This window comes from Eurosta solidaginis, unplaced genomic scaffold (genome assembly GCF_040869045.1).
Source record: "Eurosta solidaginis isolate ZX-2024a unplaced genomic scaffold, ASM4086904v1 ctg00001886.1, whole genome shotgun sequence".
Taxonomy (NCBI): Eukaryota; Metazoa; Arthropoda; class Insecta; order Diptera; family Tephritidae; genus Eurosta; species Eurosta solidaginis.
The window spans coordinates 1-7,154 of record NW_027137314.1 but is presented as its reverse complement, the minus strand read 5'-3'; the positions used below and the strand labels follow the sequence as shown (position 1 = coordinate 7,154).

The 7,154-nt window shown below is 33.7% G+C and overlaps 1 non-coding gene across 1 annotated transcript; it reads left to right on the top strand.

Annotated features, from left to right (window-relative positions):
* Positions 1-3,805: 3,805 nt before the first annotated feature.
* Positions 3,806-3,924, top strand: LOC137236334 (5S ribosomal RNA). The gene has a single exon (XR_010948378.1). It is a non-coding gene; the product is annotated as a 5S ribosomal RNA (ribosomal RNA).
* The last annotated feature ends 3,230 nt before the right edge of the window (positions 3,925-7,154 follow it).

The following is a 7,154-nucleotide window of genomic DNA, read 5'->3' as shown; positions in this document are numbered from 1 at the left end:
TTGCCACTAAGAAAACCGCCGAAAAAAAGAAAAGTGAGAAATCTAAGGCTAAAGACGCAAAAAAGACTGGCGCCGTTAAAGCCAAACCAACCAAGTCGAAATCTGCCAGCGCTAAGCCAAAGGCAACAAAAGCAACTGCTGCCAAACCAAAAAAGGCTGCAACTAAAAAGCCAACCACAAAAAAGGCATCAGCTAAAAAATAAATATGCTGCGTTTTTTGTGATAATTTACAAGGACACAACATTCATTAATGTTGAATTATCAATAAGCCCTTTTCAGGGCTACAAAATATACAAACAAAAAGATCAAAAATTTATTCAATTAATTATTTACCCAATACGTCTGACTAAACGCTTCTACAGTTTTGCTTCGCCATAATACTTGAGTATAAGTATAAAAAAATTTCAATTGCGCCCTAGCTAGCGTGCTGACCAATTTCGAAATTGATGTTTCAATTGCAAAACAAAATTAAAAATTTTCATCGACTTAGAAATTTCATATCTCTTTGTTAATTTATATTTTGTGGCCCTGAAAAGGGCCTTTTTGTTAACATTTTTCACTTTTATTCATATTTTCCTCAGTCGCACAAATTACTTGGAGCTTGTGTATTTGGTAACAGCCTTAGTACCCTCACTGACGGCATGCTTAGCCAATTCACCAGGCAACAATAGGCGTACGGCAGTTTGAATTTCGCGACTAGTAATTGTTGAACGTTTATTGTAATGAGCTAAACGTGATGCTTCAGCAGCAATACGTTCAAAAATGTCATTAACAAAACTGTTCATGATACTCATGGCTTTCGACGATATACCAGTATCAGGATGCACTTGTTTCAACACTTTATAAATGTAGATGGCATAACTTTCCTTCCTCTTACGCTTCTTCTTCTTGTCGTTTTTAGTAATATTCTTCTGAGCCTTTCCGGCCTTCTTAGCTGCTTTACCACTAGTTTTAGGAGGCATATTTAATTTTCACAAAATCACTTCACTATCACTAACACTTTTTAATATTTTCGAAGTGTTAAAATGCACACCTTTAAGTATATTTTTTCCGACAAACCATTCAAGCTATTCGTAACGATTCGTTAAAAATTGCTGGCAATAATTTGATAACATGCGATTGGGGTAGCTCAATGTACAAACGAAAAAGTATATAAGCGCAGCACAATTTGTGTTTAGGGAATAAAGTGTCCAAGCTATTCAGCTAGTGTGTGTATTTGTGAAAAAGTGTATTAAGTGAAATATATAACAACAATGTCTGGTCGTGGTAAAGGTGGTAAAGTAAAGGGAAAGGCAAAGTCACGTTCAAACCGTGCTGGCCTTCAATTTCCTGTCGGTCGTATTCATCGTTTGTTACGTAAAGGCAATTATGCTGAACGTGTTGGTGCCGGTGCTCCAGTATATTTAGCTGCTGTTATGGAATATTTGGCAGCTGAAGTTCTTGAATTGGCTGGTAATGCTGCACGTGATAATAAAAAAACTAGAATTATTCCACGTCATTTACAATTGGCTATTCGTAACGATGAAGAATTGAATAAACTATTGTCTGGAGTTACCATAGCTCAAGGTGGTGTTTTACCAAATATTCAAGCTGTACTTTTGCCAAAGAAGACCGAAAAGAAAGCATAAGTGATGTAATCGTCGATTTATATTCTTACGACGCCATATTTAAAACCGTCCTTTTCAGGACGACAAAATATATATACAAAGAGATTAATTATATTGTCATATATATGTATTTATCTATTTTAAAACAATTTTTTGAAAGAAAAATTTAAAAGAGCATAAGTAAACTTTTAGAAATTTTTTTTTTTTAACGAAATCTGCGTTAACAACTACTTCAATTAATAAAATAGTGTTTGAAAATGTTCATAAAAAAGTTGACTTATATCATTTTCCAGAAAAAAAAACTGAGCAACATTAAAAAAGTACAGTATGCGCGCATACTACATATTGTATGTATATATGTACCTATGTTTGCATGAGCATCTCGACAAAGGCGCAAAAAGTTGTGGCTTGTATTCATACGTACCAAAGGTACAACCGTGCATACATACATACATATGTGTTTAGCAAATAAATGTGTATATACTCGTGAGTAGGTATACACACCATATTAAGGGTAAAACTACAGCTGCTACTATCAAAGATAGCAAGAATACGAATTTTCATTTTATTATTATAAAAATTGATAGTTGCTTCAGTTATTTTTGATCTTTGTTGTTTAAAAAATTTGTGGTCCTGAAAAGGACCGTTTATAATGTTTATTTTTATTAAAATATGGAATTAAGCACGTTCACCACGTATACGTCTAGCCAATTGAATATCTTTTGGCATAATTGTGACACGTTTTGCATGAATGGCACACAAATTTGTATCCTCGAACAAACCAACTAAATATGCTTCACTTGCTTCTTGTAATGCCATCACAGCTGAACTCTGGAAACGTAAATCAGTTTTAAAATCTTGAGCAATTTCACGTACCAAACGTTGGAATGGCAATTTACGAATCAACAGTTCGGTACTCTTCTGATAACGACGAATTTCACGCAAAGCGACTGTACCGGGACGATAACGATGCGGTTTCTTCACTCCACCAGTTGCCGGCGCACTTTTGCGAGCAGCTTTAGTGGCCAACTGTTTACGTGGCGCTTTACCACCAGTCGATTTACGGGCTGTTTGCTTTGTACGAGCCATTTCTCACTTTTATTTTTCACAATTTAAAATAAACACTGATCACTGAACACTTCACTTAATAAACCTAGTGCTGACATGTGTGAAAATACATATAATAAAATACATAAAAACGTTTCATATGTTCATTTTTTTAGGGTTGCAATATTGTGCGAGTTAAAATGAGATACAAATATTTATGGCACATAATGGTAGCTCACTCAATGTTGTGGATTTTTGTATAAATAGCAGCTACTTTCGGTAAACCAGCTATTAGTTGTGAAGTGAAGTGATCAAGTGAAGTGTTCTTGTGAAAGCTAAAAAAAGTGCTAAATAGAAAAAATGACTGGTCGTGGCAAAGGTGGAAAAGGATTAGGTAAAGGTGGCGCCAAACGTCATCGCAAAGTTTTACGTGATAACATCCAAGGTATCACAAAGCCAGCTATTCGACGTTTAGCACGTCGTGGTGGCGTAAAACGTATATCTGGTTTAATATATGAAGAAACTCGTGGTGTTCTAAAAGTATTTTTAGAAAATGTTATCCGTGATGCAGTCACATATACTGAACATGCTAAAAGGAAAACAGTTACGGCTATGGATGTTGTATATGCATTGAAGAGGCAAGGTCGTACATTGTATGGTTTCGGCGGTTAAATTCATTTTTACGGACATATTAAAACAAAATAAATACCCATTCAAACAAACGGTCCTTTTCAGGACCACAATATTTTTTAACAAAGATTTCAAAATTTCTCTAATACAATACATAAAAGAAAGATATGTTATTAAGATGTACATGCATATGTAGTATGTATGTATGAATGTTCGTTTACACTAAGTAGCATACGTATGTATGCATAATGAAAACTCATGCAAATGAATATACCCCGACACAAGCCAAGCGATATAAATATGTGTATAATAGCAGGCTTATTTTACAAAAAGGGCATAAGTTCATTTTTGTAAAAAATCGGATTTAAGTAGCAAAAGTATCTGAATACACTAAACTATAAAGTATATAACAAAATTTACTTAAGTCGACTTATATCATTTAAAAAAAAAGGACAAATTCACAACTGCAAGTATACACATTAAAGTAGCCATGCTTATACCGATTTAGGCAAACAAAATTTGCCAACGACCATACCACGCTGAATACATCGGTTCTCGTCCGATCACCGAAATTAAGCAGCGTCGGGCGCGGTTAGTACTTAGATGGGGGACCGCTTGGGAACACCGCGTGTTGTTGGCATATCCAACTTTTTCTTTTATTTTATGTATATATGTACATAGATTTTTTTTTTTTTTAATTAAATTGCATTTAATTGAATAAATACTTGGAATACAATTTAAAATTTCTATAGACTCAATGGAAAAATTTCATACGCGCGCATACATTTACGTGCATAATAATATTAGTTATAATTTGTTACCATATCAATTATTGATTTAAAGCTTATAAGCATTCATCATATTAAATTCAAAAGGAATCTACGTAGTACAAATTCATACTCATCCACCTAGTATAGTACTTAAAATGGACTCTGATGTCCGATTATGTTCAAATATGTATATTACAATCATATTGATAATTAATAAGCATTTAATGAGAATTTTTTTTGAATGTCATGAAATGTCATTTAAATATACATACATATAAGTTGTAGACATCCAATATCAATAATCAATTCAGACTAAAATTCCAAACTTTAGATGCCTTCAAGTGAAGCCACATAGAGTTACTCTAGTGTTGCAATAGAAACATTTAAATATTTTTTAAAATAAAATATTGTTGTTAAAACTTAACGAAGATAAGTTTTTTTGATTTCTAATATAATATATTTTATATATTTGAATGAAAATTTTGATTAGTACAAATATATTTTAAGAAAATTCACTTTATTGAGAAAAAATTCGATATTATCAGTACAAAGTTTTGATTAAAATCCCTGACACTCCGAAAATATGAAATTCATTAATTTAAATGAACTCATATATTAAACTAGCACATTTCAGCTATCTAATTTTATATGAATATTTGCAATACCTTTAATATCTGAATTTTAATTAATTTATTGAAATGAAAAGTTTATCAAATGTAAATGGTACGTAGCACTGAAATGGGAATATTTGTCATCCATCTTTTCGCTGCGCTTCTCAAATTTTAAACAGAGTATCGTTTTCTTTGCGCTCGTATAAAAAAGTATAAATAGTGAGTTTGTGCTTTGTGTGCTTAATATTGATATATTTTCAAGTGTTAATAAACATTTAAATAAAATAATTAAGTGAAGATGTCTGACACAATCGCTGTTGCAAATGTTAGCTCACCAGTAGCTGCTTCTGCTGCTGTTGCTGAGAAGAAAGTTGCTGCTAAAAAAGCAACTAAACCCAAAAAACCATCGGTTGCTCCCACTCATCCACCAACTCAACAAATGGTAGATGCATCCATTAAGAATTTGAAGGAACGTGGTGGCTCATCACTTTTGGCAATTAAGAAATATATTAGTGCAACATATAAATGTGACGCCCAAAAATTGGCACCATTTATTAAGCGCTATTTGAAATCGGCTGTTACTAGTGGAAAATTGATTCAAACCAAAGGAAAGGGGGCATCTGGTTCATTTAAATTATCAGCTGCAGCCACTAAATCTAGTGATGGTAAGTCAAAATCTGTGAAATCGGTTGATAAATCAAAAGCCAAAAAAGATAGTGCAACATTAAAGAAAAAATCGTCGAGTGGTGTCAAAAAGGCAAGTGGTGAGAAAAAAGTGAAAAAAGCTGTTGCCACTAAGAAAACCGCCGAAAAAAAGAAAAGTGAGAAATCTAAGGCTAAAGACGCAAAAAAGACTGGCGCCGTTAAAGCCAAACCAACCAAGTCGAAATCTGCCAGCGCTAAGCCAAAGGCAACAAAAGCAACTGCTGCCAAACCAAAAAAGGCTGCAACTAAAAAGCCAACCACAAAAAAGGCATCAGCTAAAAAATAAATATGCTGCGTTTTTTGTGATAATTTACAAGGACACAACATTCATTAATGTTGAATTATCAATAAGCCCTTTTCAGGGCTACAAAATATACAAACAAAAAGATCAAAAATTTATTCAATTAATTATTTACCCAATACGTCTGACTAAACGCTTCTACAGTTTTGCTTCGCCATAATACTTGAGTATAAGTATAAAAAAATTTCAATTGCGCCCTAGCTAGCGTGCTGACCAATTTCGAAATTGATGTTTCAATTGCAAAACAAAATTAAAAATTTTCATCGACTTAGAAATTTCATATCTCTTTGTTAATTTATATTTTGTGGCCCTGAAAAGGGCCTTTTTGTTAACATTTTTCACTTTTATTCATATTTTCCTCAGTCGCACAAATTACTTGGAGCTTGTGTATTTGGTAACAGCCTTAGTACCCTCACTGACGGCATGCTTAGCCAATTCACCAGGCAACAATAGGCGTACGGCAGTTTGAATTTCGCGACTAGTAATTGTTGAACGTTTATTGTAATGAGCTAAACGTGATGCTTCAGCAGCAATACGTTCAAAAATGTCATTAACAAAACTGTTCATGATACTCATGGCTTTCGACGATATACCAGTATCAGGATGCACTTGTTTCAACACTTTATAAATGTAGATGGCATAACTTTCCTTCCTCTTACGCTTCTTCTTCTTGTCGTTTTTAGTAATATTCTTCTGAGCCTTTCCGGCCTTCTTAGCTGCTTTACCACTAGTTTTAGGAGGCATATTTAATTTTCACAAAATCACTTCACTATCACTAACACTTTTTAATATTTTCGAAGTGTTAAAATGCACACCTTTAAGTATATTTTTTCCGACAAACCATTCAAGCTATTCGTAACGATTCGTTAAAAATTGCTGGCAATAATTTGATAACATGCGATTGGGGTAGCTCAATGTACAAACGAAAAAGTATATAAGCGCAGCACAATTTGTGTTTAGGGAATAAAGTGTCCAAGCTATTCAGCTAGTGTGTGTATTTGTGAAAAAGTGTATTAAGTGAAATATATAACAACAATGTCTGGTCGTGGTAAAGGTGGTAAAGTAAAGGGAAAGGCAAAGTCACGTTCAAACCGTGCTGGCCTTCAATTTCCTGTCGGTCGTATTCATCGTTTGTTACGTAAAGGCAATTATGCTGAACGTGTTGGTGCCGGTGCTCCAGTATATTTAGCTGCTGTTATGGAATATTTGGCAGCTGAAGTTCTTGAATTGGCTGGTAATGCTGCACGTGATAATAAAAAAACTAGAATTATTCCACGTCATTTACAATTGGCTATTCGTAACGATGAAGAATTGAATAAACTATTGTCTGGAGTTACCATAGCTCAAGGTGGTGTTTTACCAAATATTCAAGCTGTACTTTTGCCAAAGAAGACCGAAAAGAAAGCATAAGTGATGTAATCGTCGATTTATATTCTTACGACGCCATATTTAAAACCGTCCTTTTCAGGACGACAAAATATAT